Genomic DNA, 23,755 nt, shown 5'->3' on the forward strand with positions numbered 1-23,755 from the left:
CTTGCACAACTTATAGGTGAGCTGGGCAGTGCTATAGAGTACATTTACAAATACATACTAAATAAATATTAAACAAAGTCGTTCAGGAAAGGAAGAGCCTTTTCATTCAATTTCAAGGTTTACATTTAAAAAAACACAAATCCTTAAAATAGCATGCTTTTTAGATGCCTTTAAATAACATGTGCTGTTAGAAAACAGTACAATGTAAAAGTTATATTTGAAAAATAAATAAAAAAGAAAAAGAAATTGAAAAGACACAGTGTTATCCTACAGTTCCAATCAGACATTTATGCAAAGCTTCAGCCAGGGTGGCAAAGAAAAAAATTCTTGATCCACTCATTCCAACACTTTTATATCACTCCCTTTCCTTTTAGATTGTAAGGCCGGTCATACATGGATTGAATTTATTTCCTGCAACCACGGTTGCAGGAAAAAAATTTGCTTGATTCCCCATCAACACAGTCAGTGTTGATGAGGGAATCCCTCCTCCTGAGCCATTATCTGCTCCTTGCGAAAGGCGGGGGCAGCCATTCCCGTTGGAAGAAGACAGTGATTATTGCTATTGCTTATAGCAGCCGGTTATTGCAGGTAAAACCCAGCATACTGGTTTTTAAATCAATTAAGTACTCGCCAGTACTTACCCACCCAGCAGATTGAGCTTTGTCCTGCTGAGATCCACTTCTTCTCTGCCTCCCCCCTCCTCAGTCTCACATTGGTAAGCTGCCGACTCTTCCAGGTTATGCCGACAGCTTAACCGATAAAACAATGCCTTACCCCACCCCTTACTGCTTTCCCAATGAAGGACTATGCCTCCTGGGATATGAGACGTACATATTCGTGGAGGAGATGTGGGCAAAGTGCAGGTCATTCATATAGGAGAAAGACGTGCACAGGGTGGCAGGCCAGGCCTTTTTTACACAAAATAAATTAATAAATAAAGCACAAAAAAATACCCAATTTCTGCAGTGGAGCAGAGGAGGGGGGATGGGAGGCAACATGCCTTGGAGGGTGAGGTTCCACTTTAACATTTGAAAGTTCTAGGTTTAATGAGATATAAGTAATACATTTGAAATACATTTTTATTATTTGGTGTTCATTTTAGATATTTTCAAACCTAAACATCTCCTTTCCCTTTCTTATCTCTCTTTGTTGAATATAATATGATTGTGAGAGTAAGATTACAAAGTATTTACTCTGACAGTTATTCTTTCTTTCTCATTATATTGCCCTTATACTATATGTTGTCTAATGATGATGTTTGGGTTATTTAGGTACAAAAATGTTTCTTGAACATCTTTAACATCTGTACAAAAAAAAAAAAACATAGTATAATCAAAAATACATCTTTAATATGGCATGCAATTGGAAACAGTAATCATACAGCATTATATAGCATCTACAGTTAAAGGACAACTTCACTTTAATGGAACAAATTTAACAAAAAATAATATAGCACATGCAATTGCTACACAAGCCATTTTGTAATTCACTTTTATTAAAATATACCTTTCCATTTCAATTTTCAGCACTGTAATTTTCTGTAAAATTCAATGCTTTATGGCAGTCTGTAATTTCCTGCTTATGTGATTGGCTCTCTGATTTTCCAAAAAGTCTGCATTAAGATATGTAATGTTTGGTGAAATACTCCCAATGGTTTGTGGGCACTGCAACTTTTCTCATTAGAACACTGAAAATGCACTAGGTGATTTAATGAACCAACCCCTCCTATTCAGATTCAGTCTGCAAAGGACTTGATCAAAAAAGAGCTATTTCTTCAGAGCAAAAATAGGTAGTGTAGCACTGACCCCTGAAGGAGCTGCTAGTTTGAATTGGGCATGCACTCTTCTGAGAAAACCCCCCCTTAACATGACTCTGTCCCCTTGGCACAGCTGTGGTGCAATAATAATATAGTACAATATAAGACAGTATAAGGTACCTGTATCGATCCCTCTGGATCCTCTGGCTCCACCTGGTGGAGAAAACAGTATGCCCAACATAGGACGTCAGTGCAATATAAATCAACAGTCAAATACAGTAAGCAATATATATGTATGTTGTTATCTAAACCTGGGAGCTCCCACTACTTTAAGTTTTACTTGATGTCTCACTTAAAATACTTTCTCCTTTTATCTTCTTTCTTCACTAGCTTAAGTGGTTCTTCAGGTATTTGTAATCCAAAAAGGGTAGGTGGGAACGTTAACTTAGAATGCTCCGGGTATAGTTCCAAGAACTTGTAATCACATTTGGGTGCTAAAGTGAACTAGGCCTCAAGCCTACTCAGTGTCAGTTGCTCAGTTACGCATCCCTGAAACAACAGATTCCAGCGAGGCCTATGAGTGAGTCTAACTGCGTGCAATAATAATAAACGGTGGGCCGTAACCAGATCACCAACTCGATCAGAGTTCTGGGTGATGACTTTGGTCCGGTAACTGCAGCTTGCTTCAGCTTAGACTGGGACATATGCTCTGTGTCGCTCCGCTGACTGGATCCGGTCCTCCGCTACTCCGACAAGCGTCTCCAAACCTCGCTAATCCGATCACCAGCTCTCAGGCTCTGTCAAGTCACCTCGCAAACAGTCCGGTTTGCAATCCATGTATCGGAGGAACCTCCTCACAGTTTCCCACAGGCAGGCAGCGTGGTTCCAAGAGACCAAATATGGCCGCTGCAGTTCCCTTTTATACACTACCCAGCATGCACTGCATATCAGAGTGTTCATGGGTAGGTCACACAGACTCCTGGGTAACAAAGGCCAAACCTCTTATCAAGACAAACAGTACTTCCTATGAAAGTCTTTTGTTATTGTGATCACCATATCTTGTGCATTACTAGATTTTGTCAGTAGATGGCCCCAAATACTGAGCCATCACAATGTCCACAGATTTAATATTGACATATACATAACCACGTTAATAAACAAATATGTCCCCGCTTCAGTAGGAATCTCAACAATGTTTGTTAAAATGCTTGCAGTGTACATTGATCACCCATAAGGGATTGCTTTTTTTCTCAACAAAAGGGTAGTCATTGTTTTAAAAAAAACAAAAAAAACAAACCCCAGATATTTATTAGATGTGAATATACAGCCTTAAAACAGGTCAGGAGATCAAAAGCGTGCTCCTTACACCTAGTACAAAGATGAAAGGCTATGCTTTTAGGAAATAGAGTAAGCTTGGAGATAAAAAGTATAATATGTATGAATGATATGATATGTCAAATAATCCCTGAGGAAAAGCAATATCTCAGAACTTATAGAAAGAAGAACAGTTTTGTTGTAGAATGACGAAATATACAGGTAGAGCCTTTGGCAGAATCAACATAAACTAGATGGAAATAAAGAAAGAAACAGAAAACTGTTAAAATAACAGAATTATGAAAACATATCAGGTTACATATTACTTCTCTTGCAGTTCAGTAGAACTCTTATTAGCCTATGCATTAAATTTAAAAAATAAATTTGATTCATAAGGTCTGATTAATTCACAGTTATTTTGGTAACAATATTTTATGTGATATGTTTTACATTGCCTTTTAGCTTGGATAAAATTAATTTGAAATTATGTAATAATAAAATAAGACAAAAATCTGTATAGGAATATATTTTACTGAATATTTTAACCTGATGTGAGAAACATTTAAAATATATTAACCTTAATAGTGGTCTCTGGCAATGGTTCTTAAATGCTTCAGACAATGGGGATGGATTTACTAAAGGAATAGACACTGTCTAGCTAGCAAAGTAAAAGTTAATTTTAAAGAGCGCATTAGTGGCGGCCCGTTCATAAGAGGCACAGGGGCACCGCCCCCCAATTCATGCTGCCAGCGTCTAATCTAAATGCAGGGAGCTGGATGCATGGATTTCAGTGTTTTTTTTTTTGAAGCGCATGATTAGAGCCTGAGGCTCTAGTTGGCTTCAAAAAAGGGTGGGCTCTGGGTACAGAGCACTGCGTCCTGAGCCCACCCAGTTGTATGACAATAGTGAATTAATATTCCCTATTGTCTTCCGGATTCTACCCCCAGAAAATCAGGAAGCGGGTCTTAAGACCCGATTGGCCGAGAGGAGAAGCTACCGTTTTGGCCGTGAAGGAGGAAGCCGCCAAGGAGGAGGAGATACAGAGGAAGGAGCCGAAGCTGTCCATAACCTAGATGGGGTAAGTGCAGGGCTGGTGGTATAAGGATCTGTATATGTCAACCAACAAAAACAAAATAAAATAAAAAGATATAATATAACAAATGGGGAAGTTCAAACTCATGGGGTTTCAGTAACATTTTGATTGCAGAAATCAAATTGAAACGAAAATGTATATTAGGTACATGCGTGGCTTGTAAGATGTCGGACACATAGGACCAGAGCTCCAGCCTCTGTTCCCTTATCCAAAGCTCCCGCTCCGCTGCATCAGCACTCACTGCTCTGGGAGCCCTCTCACCCTATCCTGGAAACATTCATGAATGTATGGGTAAGATCGGTGATCAGAGTCACATCTATCAGAGGCACTCATTACAAGCCACATTTAAGCCCTCCCAGCTTATGGATCGTTATCTGTGTAGACCGCAGGTAGTCTGGAGGATCCCGTAGAGTTAGCCAAATTGCTCCCACTCATTAATCCCTCTCTCTACACTTACAGAACCTCACAAAAAAATCACAACTACCTGCACAGCCAACTTCAGCAGCAATGATGACTGTGGAGGTCTTACTGTAGGTCTTACTGTAGATTCAAAGCTGCAGGCCCTGCTCCAGAATCTGACCCAGAATATTGCTAAGGAGGTGGGAAAATTAGCACATGAGCTCAAGGGGGAAATTAATCAACTGGGGGAACGCACAGACGCACTTGAAACCAAATTTGATGATATGGTGCAGTATGTTCATCTCTTGGAGGAAGAAAATGCTACCCTTAAATATACAGTATCCCAATTGCAAATGCAACATGCAAATTGCAAATGCAACAGCAGGATCTGGAAAATAGGGTCCCTGAATCCATGGTGGATAAAGAAATCTGTCCCTATCTCCTCGCTCTGTTTTTTACTTTGGCACCCCAATAAATCGGTTTTTGAAAACATTGTCAAATCTTCCCCTTTCTCTCTTTGGGAGGATCACTGTTCTCAAATTGTCAATACTCCCTAAACTGCTATATCTCTTTGAGACACTACCAGTATTGATTCTCGTGCCTTAAGTGAAAGTACTTTTTCTAGATTTTATATGGAATAATGCTTCTCATAGGATAACAAGCTCAGCATTTCAGGCTTAATGTAATATTAATATATGTAATGTAATATATATGTAATATAATGTAATATTGCCTTATAATATTTCCTCCTTCCTGGTCCCCCCCCATGACTTCTCCATTAAGATCAACAGCACAACCATTGGTCCCGCCACACATGCCAGGGTGCTGGGTGTAATCCGTCACTGTGATATCTCCTTCAGCTTCCACATCCAATCACTGGCTAAATCCTGTCGCCGTAACCGCCACAACATCTCCAGAATTTGACCCTTGCTGACTAATAACACCACAAAGCAACTTATTCACTCCTTGATTATTTCCCGCCTTGACTACTGCAACTCTCTCCTTAATAGCCTACCCTTACGCAGGCTATCCCCCCTTCGGTCTATTATGAATGCTGCTGCTAGACTATTACACCTCACTATTCGATCCGTGACTGCTACCCCTCCCTTCACTGGCTTCCCCTACCCCACCATATAAAATTCAAAATGCTAACCACACCATACAAGGCCATCCACGACATCGCCCCCAGCTACATCACCAAACTTATCTGCATATATCTCCCATATCGTCCCCTTCACTCCTCCCAGGACATCCTGCTCTCTAGCTCCCTTGTTACCTCCTCTCATGCTTGCCTTCAGGACTTCTCCAGAGCCTCTCCCATCCTCTGGAATTCCCTGCCCTGGTATATCCGATCAGCCCCTAACCTGTCCACCTTTAGGAGATCCTTGACAACTCACTTATTCAGGGAAGCCTATCCCACACCCACCTAACTGCCCCCCATCAAATCATTCCCTGCATCTATTACCACCACCACCACCCCCTCCCTAGAATGTAAGGTTTTACGAGCAGGGCCCTCCTGTCCCTTCTGTATTGAACTGTACTGTGATTGTGCTGTCCCCCCTCTACGTTGTAAAGCACTGCATAAACTGATGGCGCAATATAAATCATGTATAATAATAATAATAATCCTTACCTATTAAAATATTACTGTCACACACCTCAGAGCTATTGCCTCTTATGCCTCGTACACATGGTTGGAATTTCCGACAGCAAAAGTCAGATGGGAGCTTTTCATCATATATGTGGACCATGTGTATGCCCCATTGGACTTTTTACGTCGATAATTCTGAAGGACCTAGAAAGAGAACATATTCTATATTTTTCCCCTGGAACAAATTCCTATTGGGAAAACCGATTGTCTGTATGCTGTTCCGACGTACCAAAAACGGTGCATGCTCTGAAGCAAGTCGCAGCCTGCATCTTCTGTCAGACCAGACTGAAGCCAGGTCATCACTTTCTTCTCTTCATTGCAGCCTTCCCCCCACGCTTCCATGCACCCTTCCTTGGAGGCTGTGGCTCTGGAGGTGGGCTTGTGGCAGGAGGAGGAGGGGGGGGTGGGCAAGCTCACATACATGGCTGTTCTCAGTCAGCTGGCCCCTCAACCCCTTTTGAAGGGCCTGAGCAAAAATACCCCCACAGAGGAGGCATTGGCCCTCCTCCAATTTCAGCATTCTAGTAGCTATATAGCAGCCATAGGCCTTTTCAGCATCAGGGGGCTTCTGGGGACATCACTTGTTTCCCTAATGAGGCCCAGTGCTGCCTCCTCCATCATCGTACCCTTCATGGGCCTTTTGGTTGTAAGGCAGAGGGGAAGCACCTGTGATTGGATGAGGCCACTGGGCCCGCCCACCTCCTGGTTGACACTGGGCCCACCCATCTCTTGGCTGACGCTGGGCATGGCCTTCTCCTGGCTGCCACTTTCCAGACCCTCCTCCTGGCTGAGCTCATCCTGTTTAGAAAAAAGGGGCATTGTTTTAGTTTTTGGTTCATCAATCACACACAATTTTCTGCTCATGACTTGCAAATTGAATGTTAATAAATAGAAAAGACTATCATTCTGACCCCAGCATTTTTCATTCTTGTCCCAAAAATTTTGGGCCCCTACTGTCTATTGATATGTATACATCACCTTTTTAAAATCATTAATTTGTTATCAATTATAACATCTAGTTAACATCATTAATCACTTAAGCCCGGACAATTAGAATTTCTAAGGGCATAGATTTTTGATTTCACTCCTCTCTACCTATCACAGTTTTGAAGGCCATAAAATGCCAATATGGCACAAAACCCCCCAAATATCCCCATTTTGGAAAGTAGGCACCCCAAGCTATTTGCTAAGAGGCATGTTGAGTCCATGGAATATTTTAAATTTTGCCACAAGTAGAAACTTTTTTTTTTGCACAAACTTGTCAATAAATTATAAATTGATCACACATGCCACGGTCATATGTGGAATTACACCCCCAAATACATTCTTCTGCTTCTCCTGAGTATGGGGATACCACATGTGTGGGACTTTTTGGTAGCCTAGCTGCGTTTGGGCCCCGAAATCCAAGCACCGCCTTCAGGATTTCTAAGGGCATACATTTTTGATCTCACTCTTCACTACCTATCACAGTTCTGAAGGCCATAAAATGCCAAGACGGCACAAAACCCCCCAATGACCCAATTTTGGAAAGTAGACACCCCAAGATATTTTTTGAGAGGCATGTTGAGTTCATGGAATGTTTTATATTTTGCCACAAGTTGCGGGAAAATTACAAACTTTTTTTTTTTTTGCACAAAGTTGTCACTAAATGATATATTGCTCACACATGCCATGGGCATATGTGGAATTACACCCCAAAATACATTATGCTGCTTCTCCTGAGTATGGGGAGAACACATGTGTGGGACTTTTTTGGAGCCTCGCTTCGTACGGGGCCCCGAAACCAATGACCGCCTTCAGGATTTCTAAGGGCGTAAAGTTTTGATTTCGCTCCTCACTACCTATCACAGTTTCGAAGGCCATAAAATGGCAGATAGCACAAACCCCCCCCAAATGACACCTTTTTGGAAAGTAGACACCCCAAGCTATTTGCTGAGAGGCATGGTGAGTATTTTGCAAATATTCCATGGACTCGACATGCCTCTCAGTAAATAGCTTGGGGTGTCTGCTTTCCAAAATGGGGTAATTTGGGGGGGGGGGGGGTGAACTGTCCTTGCATTTTATGTTCAACATTTAGAAGCTTATGTCACACATCACCCACTCTTCTAACTACTTGAAGACAAAGCCCTTTCTTACACTATTTGTTTACATGAAAAAAAAAACTTTTTTTGCAAGACAATTACTTTGAACCCCCAAACATTATATATATTTTTTAAAGCAAAGGCCCTACAGATTAAAATGGTAGGTGTTTCATTTTTTTTTCCACACAGTATTTGCGCAGCGATTTTTCAAACGCATTTTTTGTTGGAAAAACACACTTTTTTAATTTTAATGCACTGAAACGCTCTATATTTGCTAAATTTGTGTTTAAAGAAAAAAGATGATCTTATGCCGAGTACATGGATACCAAACACAACATGCTTTAAAATTGCGCACAAACGTGCAATGGCGACAAACATACATTTTTAAAAGCCTTTAAAAGCCTTTACAGGTTACCGCTTTACATTTACAGAGGAGGTCTCGAAGTCATCAAATGCTCATAGCTTCCAGTTTCTTAGGCCTTAGAGATGATTGGAGATGTTCTGATCTCTGATCAGCTCTATGGTCAGCTGGAGGAATCACCGGCTGCATTCTCAGGTTCCCTGTTGGGTCAGGAGAGCCAGAGAAAACCATGTAAGATGGTAGGAAAGGGGGGTCATTCCCTCCCACTGCTTGTAAAAGCAGTCTAGAGGCTTATTAGCCACTAGGACTGCTTTTACATGAAAGCTGACTGCTGGCTGAAAAGAATGATACTAAGATGATACCTAAACCCGCAGGCATCTTTCTGGTATAACCACTCTAAGTCCAGCAACATGCCAGTACTTGTTGGGCATATATTGTAATCTTTTTTTTCATGCAACCTATGGGCTGCATGAAAAAAAGAGATTGATTGATGGGTATGTCCACCATTAGAATACCTCCCTTCATCCACCCACTTCTAATGATGGGCATACATACACCATTTTGTTTATAACTGTGGTGGTGAAATCACCTCGGACAGTCACGGCTGTATGTATCATGGGAGAAAACGTTGTTGCTGTAAATAAATCTGTGCTGCAACTGAATGGCGTACCTGCTAAGCAAATGATGGTTAAAAATAAAACAAAGTAATATTACAGTATAACAGTAAGACTTACCATACCTGCAAAGCATATACAAAAAAAGTAAAAAATTAAACTTTTTTTAACGCAATCTGTGCCTAAAATATATATGCCGAAGCATGGGGGCCTTCACCTCTGCTGCCCCCATGCTTTGGCCTATGTGCTCTTTTTTTTAACTGTTGTGGTGAAATCACCTTCTACAGCGCTGGAGTCATGGCTTTATGTATCGTGGAAGCAAACGTTGTTGCTGTCAAGATGAATAAATCTGCGCTGCAACTGAATGGCATACCTGCTAAGCAAATGATGGTTAACAATAAAACAAAGTAACATTACAGTATAAGGCCGCGTACACACGCGCGGACTGTTCACCCAACCTTGTCCGCTGAACAGTGTTTGGGCGGACAGTCCGCTCGTGTGTGGGGCTTCAGCGGACAGTTTCAGCGGACAGTTGGACGAACAAGGTCTTACGGAAATTCCGAAAAACTGTCCGCTGAAACAAGGTTTCAGCGGACTGTTCGCTCGTGTGTAGGCTTGTTCGGCCAACTAAGTCTCGCGCATGCTCAGAAAGGATTTCCACGTCGGAAGGTTGCATTGCAGTGTATAGGACGTCGTATTTTTCGTCCCGTCGTACGTGCCGTTCACGTCATCGCGCACGGTTTCAGCAAACTGTTCGTCCGTCGTGTGTGGCCATGTCCGTCCATGCTAAGTTTGAGCGGACTGTTTGCCGAAACTGTTGGACGGACAAAGTTGGGCAAACAGTCCGCGCGTGTGTACGCGGCCTCACAGTAAGACTTACCATACCTGCAAAGCATATACAAAAAATAGTAAAAAATAAAACATTTTTTAATGCAATCTGTGCCTAAAATATATATATACCGAAGCATGGGGGCATCCGCTAGCAAAAGTTAGGAGCAAAATGCTCCTCCACCCCTGATGCCCCCATGCTTCGACATATATGCTTGTTTTTTTAACTGTGGTGGTGAAATCACGTTCTACAGCGCTGGAGTCATGGCTTTATGTATCGTGGAAGCAAACGCTGTTGTTGTCAAGATAAATAAATCTGCGCTGCAGCTGAATGGCGTACCTGAAAACAAATAAATGGTTAACAAGAAAACACAGTAAACAGTAAATTATAAAAAAAAATACATACCTGAAAAGCAAACATGATAAAACATAATAACAATAACACATTGCATAATAGAATACAGTAAAACACAGTAGGACAATAGAGACAGAATAGAGAGAGAGAACTATAAAATGACAACTATTTTTGTTTTTTAATTTTTTTTGTGTTTTTTACATATTTTTTTTTTACTTTTTTTTTTTACACTTTTTTTTGTAACTTTAACTGTTGTAACAAGCGGTTCCAGGTTGGGGTTTCTCAAAATGCCACAACACCAATCGCTGTAGTAATTTGGACCGTCGTGTCTGCATGAAGGGAGGTAAAAACGATTATTACACTTGAAGCAGGCTCTCTCCCCCAGCCTAAGATGGGAATCTTTAAGCCGCCGGGGAAAGCCCCGGTGATTAAGTCGCACGGTGCCACATGCTCCAATCTGATGATCAAACAAGTGACTAAAAAGTGGCATGCTCATGTAATAATTGTCCACATACAAGTGGTACCCCTTTCCGAATAAGGGTGACACCAAATCCCACAAATCTTGCCAGTGCTCTCTATGTAATCTGGGCAGTTTGGTGGCTCTATGTGACTATCTTTTCCCTCGTAAAACCATAAAACTACATTTATAGCCTGTGGTCCTGTCACAGAGCTTATACATCTTGACCCCGTATCTGCCACGCTTGCTGGGGAGATACTGTTTGAAAGACAAGCAGCCAGAAAACATAATTAGGGACTCATCAACGCAGACAACTTGATGGGGAGTAAACAAGTCTGCAAAACGTTGGTTGAAGTGGTTTATGAGGGGCCGAATTTTGTAGAGCCAATCGTATCCAGTGTTTCCACGAGGACAACAGAGTTCATTGTTGTTGAAATGCATGAACCGCAAGATCTGTTGATATCATGCCCTGGTCATGGAGGCAGAGAACACGGGCATATGGTAAATTGGGTCAGTGGACCAATATGACCGCAACATACTCATTTTAACCATGCCCATGTTGAAGAATAGGCCTAGAAGGATCTTAAATTCGGAAACCGTAATTGGTTTCCAATCTCTGGCAAGGGAGAACTGAGGATTAGTGGCGATGTATTGACCAGCATACAAATTGCTTTGGTCCACAATAGAGCTATAGAGATCTTCTGTGAATAACAGTGAATAAAAATCAAGTGACGTAAAATCAACTGTTTCCACCTGAATGCTGGGTTGGTCAGTGAATTGGAGAAGTACGGGTGCTGCAGAAAAGTTTCCAGTTCCCAATTAGGATTGACAAATGCAGCAGGAAGGGCACTTTGGGCACGATGGACTGTCTTTGTCTTCTTGGGGGCAGCGGGACACTACTTGTGCTTGCCACCTCACCAGCTTGAACTGCACTTAAGAGACTCGCCATGTCACCATGTGTTACTGCAGTGCTGGTTTGACTAGACCAGGGTGTACTAGGCCACTGGTGCTTGCTAGTTCACCAGAAGGAATGGTGGCACTAGTACTTCTCTGCTCCATATGAGAGCCCTGCAGTTCTTGCACCTCAACAGCAGAAGAAGATCGGGTTCTGGTACGCCTGACTTTGGCAGGGACCACAACTCCATTGTCAGAGCTATCTGTCATGGAGCCACTGTCGTCTATGGGATCATATTCTAAAAAACATAAAAATAAAATAAAAAGATTGCTTAGTGACAGAGGGTGATCACGGGGTTAAACCTTTATTAGGGGGTTAGGGGGATACTACCACTAACCACTAGCTGCCCTACCATTTATAACAGTCACGAAATGACACCAATGCAGTAATCAGTAAAAAAAAAAAAAATATGCTTTTAACTTCACTGTGAAAGGGGGTGCAGGGGGGTGATCGGGGGAGATTAGTGTGCCTGTGTGTTCTACTGTAAGTGTAGTGTTAGTGCAAACTCACTTGGATGCCTTCTCTCCTCGGAAGCTGGAACGAAAAGGCTTCACGAGGAGCCTGTTTACATTTCAGAAGCAGAGGAAGCATTCTATTCACCAGGAGCGATCGCAGGGGGATGGCCATGAATCAGTGGCCTCCCCCTCAGCACAGATCGCTCCTGCAGCGATGCCAACTGCTTCGGGCACTGGAGCCGCTGGATCAGTATAGAAGGAAGTGCTTTGAAAAAGTAATTATTTCTCCTGTGTTCTTATTATTATTATTATTACTTGCATGCTGCTCCATGTGCTTTTATTTACTGTAGGGCATTTTAAAAAGGCAAGTTTCAGGTTACTGGGCACAGTAATCAGTCGTAGTAAACATTGTTTGCTCATTAAATACGATGTTTTGGGCAGATACAGGTTAAATACATTTGGTCATGCCTATTTGTATAAAAATAAGTTTTGTACATTTCTGTCTAGATGTGTTTGTAACTAGAATGAAATGCACGTTTGATTCAGTGTAAGGAGAGGACACTCAGCAGCTGTTTACACATCTGGACTCAGGAGCACTAGTGTGGGACACCAGAAGAAAAATTTTAGGGTGTCCCACACAGGTGCTCCAGTGAATACTTTTGGTGTGTCTCCATGTGTGAAAATTGTCACAAAAAGGTAAGTATTCCAGCTTTGGTAAGGTAAAAAAATCATGTCTTTGGCTTGGAACTCTGCCAAAACAGACAATTTTACCCCACCTCCAAGCAATGTTTCATATTCCTCTTTCTGGACTCAAATATCTGTGTGCTAAGTATACCTTTTGTTTCATTCTCATAGGGAACCAAAGACTTGGAGGACACCACTCAGAGGACACGAGGAACCCCCCACCTCAAAAAGAAGGGGAACTCAACACAACACCACACCCCGAGGATCTGGAGGAAGGAGAGGTGGAGGAAGTGGGTGAACTTTTCATCACAACAGGTGAGTGTCTGACACCCCAGCTTCAGGTAATATATGTATGCCTGCATATTTATAATACATGTTTTTACTATAATTGTAGGTGATTTGCTGGTTGTGGAAGAGCAAACTCAACATTTTACAAGTGCAAGTGCACAACTTCTAATTCAGGACATCATAACGTGGAATCGTGAAATAGACATCATAAGGAATAAACTCAATGTTCTTGAACAACAAATTAAGAACATGATTGATGTGTTGGGGGAGAATATAAGGATCTTCAAAATGCAACCACTTTAACATTTGTTGTTCTAAAAACCCAAAAATATTTTTTCTAATTTTTTAAAGCCAAATTTTGAATATGCAAATAGTGTGTGAACATGTGCTATCTGCCATCACGGGAGATCAGTGTACGCGTTTGTTGTGGGTGTAACCCCTTCCTCCCAACTGAAGTAGGTGAGAGGAAGGGGTTGCACCCCCAAAACACGTCCATTGATCCCCCTGATGGGAGATAGCACATGTTGACTTTAGGCATGGGATCAGGAGGGAAATACCCATTTTGACTCCCAAATTGTGTGCATCTTCAAAATTTGGCTTTTACAGGGGTGACATCATCCCATCTGATGTAGGCAATATCAAGACATTTTGGACATACTATAATGTCTAATATTGACTTCAGTTTTTCTAAGTTGAACTTTGTAAGTTCCAGAGTTTTGTATTTTATGTTTTTAAACATGCCTGTTTATAAAAAAAAAAATTAAATTGTAAAAAAAATTGAGACAAAATAAAAAAATTATTTTACACCAAAATTTTAGAATGCACATGTGAATGTGCACAGAGTAAAAAGTTTGCTAATCAACAATGTGTGGCTTCTTCTTTCAATGCTCAATACCAGTTTTTGAAGTCATTTTGTGTTTATAGTGACAATGGGGCTTATTTACTAAAGGAAAATCCACTTGGCGCTACAAGTGCATTAGGAGAACCTAGGAGACAGCCAAAAAGAAACACAAGCAATAAAGAAATTCCAGATTTTCTCAGATGATTTTTTTTTTTCATTAAAAAATGTTTTAGTCATTGTCTGGCATAGAAATGGTCCCCTACCCGTAAAATAATTGATGTATTTCTGGCAAACCAAGCCAGAACGGCCTGTATACAGGCCCGTCAGGGGATTAGCGGTAATAAGTCCAGCTTCAGGCCCAACTGAGGCCAGATAATTTTGGGCATTTGTCTGTAAAAAACTGTGCAATATGCCGCAGCATGAGATGATGTGGTTGATATTGTAGTTCGCCATATGGATTGCTGTCAGAACAGGCAGAACCGGCTGGCCATTATCCCAAATGTATTTTCAACGATTCTTCTAGCTCTAGCTAGCCGGTAGTTAAAAACCCTTCTCTCTGGGGTGAGGGTCCTCTGGGGGAATGGCCTCATCAGGTGCTCGTCCAGACCAAATGCTTCATCAGCAAGAAAGATGAACGGGAGTCCTTCCACGTTGTCCGCATCAGGTGGCAATACCAGGCTACGAGTCTGGAGAAATTGATAAAACTCCATCTGGGTGAAGACTCCTCCATCCAAAATCTGGCTATTCTTCCCCCCGTTCACATAGCGTAACTCATACTGTAATGAATAAAAAGTGGTTCTGGACAGCCACACTCCGAAAAAAAACCTTTTATGCAAAAAAACACGAAATTCTAAATTGCATATTACAGCAGAACAAGAAAGCTGATGTGTTTTGCACAACACACAGTGCTTAATCATAAAGACCAAACATCTCTGCCACTGCCACTCCTCCCCACCCCCTGCAATAGCCATCAATAGCTATCAGTGGGCAACCACTTCAGCAAGAAAATCTGTCAAAATTCAGCAGCCCCTGTGTAAAATGACAATTGCAGATAGCCTGTAAGTGTCATTGATTAAATACAGTGAATCAATGTATGGTTTAATTCACTGTATTTTCGATTTCATTCATATGCAGATCAAAGTCATGACCTTCGATCTTATTAGGACATCACTTAAAAGTGAGATGCAAGACAGAGCTGTATTCAGCTGGATTCAACCAGCCTCTGTATTCCGATGATATCATGATGTCATGATACAGTGCCTTGACAAAGTATTCATACCCCTTGAAATTTTGTACATTTTGACACGTTACAACCAAAAACGTGAATGTATTTTATTGGGATTTTATGTGATAGACCAACACAAAGTGGCGCATAATTGTGAAGTAGAAGGAAAATGATAAATGGTTTTCTAGATTTTCTCCTGAGTCAATTCTCTGTAAAACCATGTTTTGCTGCAATTACAGCTGCAAGTCTTTTTGGGTATGTTTCTACCAGCTTTGCACATCTAGAGAGTACCATTTTTGCCTATTCTTCTTTGTAAAATATCTCAAGCTCTGTCAGTTTGATGGAGAGTGTCTGAACAGTAGTTTTCAAGTCTTGCCACAGATTCTTAATTGGATTTAGGTCTGGACTTTGACCGGGTCATTCTAACACATGAAAATGCTTTGATCCAAACCATTTCACCGTAGTTCTGGCTGTATGTTTAGGGTCGTTATTCTGCTGGAAGCTGAAGCTCCATCCCAGTCTCAAGTCTTTTGCAGGCTAAGATGGCCCTGTGTTAGGCTCCATCCATCTTCCCATCAACTCTGACCAGCTTCCCTGTCCCTGCTGAAGAAAAGCATCCCCGCAACATGATTCTACCACCACCATGTTTCACGGTGGGGATGGTGTGTTCAGGGTGATGTGCAGAGTTAGTTTTCTGCCACACATAGAATTTTCTTTTTAGGCCAAAAAGGTAAATTTTGGTCTCATCTGACCAGAGCATCTTCTTCCACATGTTTGCTGTGTCCCCCACATGGCTTCTCACAAACTGCAACCAGGACTTCTTATGGCTTTCTTTCAATAATGGCTTTCTTCTTGCCACTCCTCCATAAAGGCCATATTTGTGGAGTGCACGACTAATAGTGTGGATAGATTCTCCCACCTGAGCTATGGATCTCTGCAACTCCTTCAGACTTATCAAGAGCCTCTTGACTGCTTCTCTGATTAATGCTCTTCTTGCCCAGTCTGTCAGTTTAGGTGTTCTTAGAGAGGTTGAAAGCATAGGATATTTTTTTTAATTAACCCTGCTTTAAACTTCTCCACAGATGTATCCCTGACCTGTCTGGTGTGTTCCTTGGCCTTTATGATGCATTTTGCTCATTGAGGTTCTCCAACAAACCTCTGAGGGCTTCAAAGAACAGCTGTATTTATACTGAGATTGCACACAGGTGGACTCTATTTACTAATTAGGTGACTTCTGAAGGCAATTGGTTCCACTAGGTTTTAGTTTTGTGTATTAGAATAAAGGGGGCTGAATGCAAGTGCACATTACACTTTTCAGATATTTATTTGTAAATTGTAAATAATTTTGAAAACCATTTATCATTTTCCTCCCACTTCACAATTATGGAAAATGTCAAGGGGTATGAATACTTTTTCAAGGCACTGTATCACATATGAGTAGGGATGAGCTTGGAGTTGAAGTAACGTTTGACCTTATATTGCAGGTACGCTGTTTGCGAAAATGCCAAACTTTTGAGATCAATAGCTGGCAAAGCACCCACTACCAATAATGTAATTTATAGTGTCTGAACTGTGGTCAGGTGGCTTTTAAAGTCCAGTCATGGAGTTTTGCCAATGTCCCAAACCCATCCTATAAAAATCATTGTTCCCAGGAGTCTTTTTCCAGAAAGGGAAGAGGGTGCCCAAAGGAAAAGCTGAGGTAGTTGCACACCCCGTAACAAATATGGAAAAAAGAGAGAAGAAGTTCCCCACGGGGTTTTTTAGCAGCAATGAGGATACAAAAGATTCATAAACATTTACTTGGTTTTATTGGTCAAAAAACTAGTCATAACATATGCAATACATGCTGGAATTAAAATGTGAGCTGTACAGCAGACAATAGATCCTACTGTGGTAAAGATACACGGTACCAAGTACAAATATAATTCATATATGCATTCTAAAAGAGTAAAAAAGTATTCAAATCAATATCCATTTTGTAATTTCAATAACCATATGGCATGCTTAATACCCCTGGCCTATGGCCACATGCCTATGGCCACATCACCCTGAATGCGCCCAATCTCGTCTGATCTCGGAGGCTAAGCAGGGTTGGGCCTGGTTAGTACCTGGATGGAAGACCGCCTGGGAATACCAGGTGTCGTAGGCTTGGTGTATTAAGCATGCCAGAAGGTTATTGAAATGACACAATTTATATTGATTTGAATACTTTTTTTACTCTTTTAGAATGAATGTATGAATTATATTTGTACTTGGTACCTTGTATCTTTACCACAGTAGGATCTATTGTCTGCTGTACAACAGAGCTCACATTTTAATTCCTGCATGTATTGTATATGGTATGACCAGTTTTTTGACCAATAAAACCAAGTAAATTTTTAAGAATCTTTTGCATCCTCGTTGCTGCTAAAAAAAAAACATGGGGAACTTCTCTCTTTTTTCCACGTTCCCAGGAGTCTATTTACAGTCACAGACACATAATCATAGTATTGTATGGTTGTCTGTTAGATCAGGGAGAGATTTAAGATTTAAGAGATTTAATGGGGACAGTTAGAAGCTGGAGATATCTGAAAAAATACATCTCTATTTTTATATTTCAATGCTTTATATTTAGTTTTGTAACTGTATACAATGGTAAAAAAGGGAAATCCAAAACCCTGTGTCATATGAACAAGATATCATTGGACATCACACAATCAGATTAACAGTCAGATGCCTACATCAGTAGCAATGCACCAGAAAAATTGACATAGAAAATAAACTAATAATATTTTTTTTTCTCTCAGCATCCCTGATCTGCAGAGGGACAAAATGTGTTCCATAGGAAGTCTACTGAATCTCTTTTTCCAAGGAAGGTGGCCTGCTTTGGAGCTGAGAATTAGTAAATCATGTAATGGTATGGTACTCCGGGTTCAGAAAACAACAAGAAAAAAGAAGAAGTTAGGGATGTTCACATTGCCACTGCTGTCTGTTGACAAGCATTGGATCCAAGGATCCAATGTCCTATTGAATTTAGCTTGGTAATAGTAAAGGGTTTACATGAGCTTGTCATTGATCATAATCCAATTTAGTTATTGTTTGATAAAGTGGAGTGCCACTGTAATTATTGCAGCCATTATCACGTAAGAAAGAGGTCCCCAACCATCTGCGGCCCATTACCAGGCTGTGGCCTCTCTGAAGCCGGGCCACAGGACATGTGCAGCATTAGAGAGCCAGGCAGGTGGGCAGCATGAGAGAGCCAGGTGGGCGGGGCAGATGAGAGATCCGATGTTCTGTCAAAATAGCCAGGTGGAGGAGAGAATCATGTGGGCAGATGAGAGCAGCAAGCCAGGAGCAGAGGTGACACACATTTCTCTCTGTTCGCCCTGCATCACCGCTCTTCTGCCCTCACAGCCCGGCCTCTTTAATATTGGAGGTGCGGCGGGGAGCAGAGAGATGACATCATCTCTCACTGTCCGCCCTGCATTTTACTTTCCTGCCCTCACTCAGAACAGACCACTGCACAGAGGCCTGCCTCTGTGCTAAATGGACCAGTGCTGCCACCAATGCAGTTGCAATCTACATCTGGTGGCACTGGCAGGTGACATGGCGAGTGACAATCCACATCTGGTGGCACTGGAAAGTGAAGTTGCAAGTGACAATCCTCATCTGGTGGCAGGGGACAACCACATCTGGTGGCAGGTGACATGGCAAGTGACAAGCTGCATCTGGTGGCACTGGCAGGCGATGTAGCAAGTGACAATCCACATCTGGTGGCATGTTGTTTGGCCAGTGACAATCCCCACCTGGTGGCAGGTGAAGTGGCAAGTGACAATCTACATCTGGTGGCAGGTGACATGGCAAGTGAAAAGCTGCATATGGTGGCAGGTAACATGGCAAGTGACATGCTCAGGGCTCCCACTGATTCTGCATTATGGGGAGTTTGAACTATTTCATTGTATATTACAATGTAATAATAGATGGTGCCATGATGATTAAAGCACCAACACCATACAATTGCCCCGACAAATTGCCAGGGAAAAATCGTTTACCCCCACACGCTTATCCCCCCCAACCCCAGATCTTGCCACAATTTTCTTCAACGCAGCTGGTCCCTGCCACTGCCAAATAGTTTGGGGACTGCTGATGTAAGAGATTAATCAATGCAGCCTCAAACTGGTAAGGAACCTCCACCATTCTTCACTGTTGTCTGCAAACACTCACTACTTTATCACTCTCCATGGGAGGCGCCCCACGACTGCTGTCTTTTCACTGTGACAGCTATTATATAGGCAATTGCGGGGCTGCCGGATGACCCCTCCCCTTCTGACAGACCATGCCATCAAAAGGGGCAGGTTCACTCGATTACATCATCGGGTGGCTCCGTCCTTGCCTATATAACAGCTGTCACAGGCAAGAGACCGCAGTCATGCGGGACACCTCCCATCAAGGCGGAGCTTTTTTTTTCTATTTTTCAAGTGGTGTGATTGAAGATGGATGGACATCGCGGGACACTTTTTTTAATAAAGGAATTGTCAAAAACGTCTATTGTTATTTTTTCTTTTTGATACTTTTTTGGTGAATGGGTAGGGGTGCAATCTGGGGGCCTCCTTGTTAAAGGGAGCTTCCAGATTCCGATAAGCCCCCCCATCCGCAGACCCTCACATCCACCAGGCCAGGGTTGTGGTGACAAGGCCCTTGTCCCCATCAACATGGGGACAAGGTGCTTTGGGGGGGACCCCAAAGCACCTTTCCCATGTTAGGGACATGCGGCCTGGTATGTTCTGTTCTGACAATCTGTTTATGATCTTAAGAAAAAGCTGAATGTTCAATAATGTTTTTGGAATACTGATCCCCTGAATGGTAGTGTCTGTGTTCAATATAATCAGCTGATGCACTTTCAGCATTCTAATACGGAGAGTTGCAGTGTCTGCTTCTATTTAGAAACTGACCCTTAGGGAGTGTCGCACAAAAAATCCTTTTGTAGAGAATGCTAAAAATAGTGTATCATCTTATTACAGTTTTCTTGGAAAATCTGTGATCTTGTCATAAACCGGATGTGACCAGAACTATGTGACTGCGACAGAGTAATCCAAACATAAGTAGGTGAAAGTAAGTGATTTTATTAAGATAAATGCATATAATGTGAATACACCACCAATACCAAGCAGAGTGAGAAAACCAAATAACAGCAACAACTAACCAGTATATATAACAAAGGGGATTCCAGAATCGTAGTCAAGCCAGGCCAGGGTCATAAACAGGAGGTCAGCAGATGGGGGGACAAGGAGAAAGGGATTAGGTTGCAGGACAAGGTTCCAGGGATGCAGGAATGGACAGGATCAGGTACAACAGGTTCAGGATGCAGGAATCAAGGTTCAGGATCAGGGTAACAGGATGCAGGTCAGGGCTCAAGGACAAAACCAAGGCAAACATGTGAGTGCTTGCCAGGTATTTATAGGCCTGTGATTGACCTCAAGTGACACCTGATTGCAGGAGGTGCTGTCTGCTCCACACTGCCAGGATCCACCCACTGGTGAACGCCAGTACTGCAGCCCAAAGATGACATAACATCAGCAGGGAAAAGCTCTCCCGAGAGTTCCAAACTGCCAGCAGACCCCTTCTGGTGGACCTCAGTACTGCACGCCAAAAGACAGATATTATCAGCAGATGGAACATTTCCTGACAGTACCCCCCTCAAAGGAGCGGCCACCGGACACTCCAACTGGATGTAATAGTCCATAGTCTATGGCATCAAGCAGAACAATGGATAAGGATACATCAGGCTGGGCAACAGGCACTTCAGGCTGGGCATCAGGCACTTCAAGGCAGATAGGGGGCTCCAGGTCATCGAGCTGGGTGGCAGGCTCCGGGTCATTGAGCTGGGTGGCAAGCACCTTGAACTGGGCAACAGGCACATCAGGCAAGGGTAGCCGGCACAGGCACATCAGGCGGGCACAGCAAGCACACCAAGCTGGCCAGCAGGCGTGGGCACATCAAGCTGAGCAGCAGGCGTGGGCACATCAAGCTGAGCAGCAAGCGCAGGCACATCAAGCTGGGCAGCAGGCATGTCATGCTGGGCAGCTGGCACTTCAAGCTGGGCAGCGGATAGAGGCTCATCAGGCTGAGCAGCGGACAGGAACACATCATGTAGGGTAGCAGACAGTGGCACATCATGTAGGGCAGCAGACAATGACACATCAGGCAGAGCAGCAGATAGTGGCACATCGGGCTGGGCAGCATACAGTGGCACATCAGGCTGGGCAGCAGACAGGAACACATCATGTAGAGCAGCAGGCAGTGGCACATCAGGCTGGGCAGCAGACAGTGGCACATCAGGCTGGGCAGCAGACAGGAACACATCATGTAGGGCAGCAGACAGGAACACATCAGGCTGGGCAGCAGACAGGAACACATCAGGCTGGGCAGCAGACACTGCAGGCTGGAAAACAGGCAATTCACCCTCAGACCGGGAAACAAACACTGGAACTTCAGGCTGGAATGCTGGCTCTGGCTCTTCAGACTGGGACGCTGGCTCTGGCTCTTCAGGCTGGAACGCTGGCTCTGGCTCTTCAGGCTGGAATATTGGCTCTGGCACCTCCAGCTGGAACAGGTTGGTGGGTGTGGAGGCAGGTTGGGTTTATGGCAGGATCGTTTTGGTTGGGAAAAACTTTCGTTTTTTTCTTTGGTTTAGTCACTGAAGCTCTGTAAGTGGGGGGTGCAGCAGACTGGAAAGGAGGATTGGGATATGGCAGAGAGGAGGTAACAGCAGCTAGGGGAAGATCTTATGGATTAGTAGGCAGCTGAGAAGAGGCAGGTGGGTTGTATGCAGGATAGGTACAGGGAGCAGAGACCGGATATGAGTATTTGAGTAGAAGCAACGTATACTGGGCTGCTACTGGGTTTGGCATAGGTGATGGGGAAACAGACTTTTGGGCAGGCAAGTGTCTGATTGTTGTGGGATGGTTGGAGCTGGTTGTAACATATCATACCATGCTAAGAGTATTGGTTGGACAAAGAACGGATCACATGCTGCCTGTCTAACAAGGGTCTGTACTGAGTGACTACATTCCATAAGCTTCTGCTGGGGACAAACGGAATAGTGCTCAAAAAAGCATGCGGAATCATCCTCTAACAGCCACACCAGAGACTCCACCTGATCAGCACTGAAAGGGGGAGAAAAATCATTACTGGTCTTTGGAACACTGGACAGGGCCAGCTCAGCACATATTTGGATCAAAGGCTGCACATCCCTAAACAACATACAGCCCTGGTCAACCAGGGAGTGGGCCAAACGGGTGATCTCAAGCAGCTGGTCATTGGTCCACTCTTTCAGTGTCGGGCAGAGATACTCACCACTCTCTAACACCAGCAAAGCATAATAAGAAATTATATTAGGTTCATTCCAGCAAAGCCAACACAACCAAGATGGTTCCTCTGTGCAGCCACTTCTGGTCAGGGATGGCCTTGGTTTCAGTCATAAACCGGATGTGACCAGAACTGTGTTACTGCGACAGAGTAAACCAAACATAAGTAGGTGAAAGTAAGTGATTTTATGAAGATAAATGCATATAATGTGAATACATCACCAATACCAAACAGAGTGAAAAAAACGAATAACAGTGACAACTAACCAGTATATATAACAAAGGGGATTCCAGAATCGTAGTCAAGCCAGGCCAGGGTCATAAACAGGACGTCAGCAGATGGGGGGATAAGTAGAAAGGGATCAGGTTGCAAAACAAGGTTCCAGGGATGCAGGAATGGACAGGATCAGGTACAACAGGTTCAGGATGCAGGTATCAAGGTTTGGGATCAGAGTCAGGGTCATGGTCAAGGTCAGGGTAACAGGCTGCAGGTCAGACACCTGATTGCAGGAGGTGCTGTTTGCTCCACACTGCCAGGATCCATCCTAGTAAACCCCAGTACTGCAGCCCAAAGATAACATAACATCAGCAGGGAAAAGCTCTCTTGACAGTTCCAAACTGCCAGGAGACACCTGCTGGTGGACCTCAGTACTGCACGCCAAAAGACAGATATTATCAGCGGATGGAACATTTTCTGACAGATCTACTAACACAAGCAGGAAATTTAATTTCTAGGGAAGCTCTGTATACCAAGACTACAAACTTCTGACTACCACTCTTTTAGGATAGTTGAGGAACCACAAACAGCTACAAGTATATAAACAGATATATACAGATGGAATGGTAGAGAGATGGTATACCTCTCCTCAACTGCGTTTTCTCCCCAATCCTCTCCCACTTCACCCCACCTAGCCTCCCACCACCACCACTATCCCCTTTAAATCTATAGACAATCCCCTTCATCTCCCCCATATTCAAAACCTTACTTATTATTACCCCCATGTTCTCAACCAATTCCTCACCTCTACTCTTTCCCTTCCTCTACACCAGAG

The 23,755-nt window shown here is 43.0% G+C and overlaps 1 non-coding gene across 1 annotated transcript; it reads left to right on the top strand.

Annotated features, from left to right (window-relative positions):
* Positions 1-17,387: 17,387 nt before the first annotated feature.
* LOC143990685 (5S ribosomal RNA) lies at positions 17,388-17,506 on the top strand. Its single transcript, XR_013277407.1, has one exon. It is a non-coding gene; the product is annotated as a 5S ribosomal RNA (ribosomal RNA).
* Positions 17,507-23,755: the final 6,249 nt, after the last annotated feature.

Source organism: Lithobates pipiens, unplaced genomic scaffold (assembly GCF_037356315.1).
Source record: "Lithobates pipiens isolate NorthernLeopardFrog02 unplaced genomic scaffold, aLitPip1_a1.2 Scaffold_18, whole genome shotgun sequence".
Classification (NCBI taxonomy): Eukaryota; Metazoa; Chordata; class Amphibia; order Anura; family Ranidae; genus Lithobates; species Lithobates pipiens.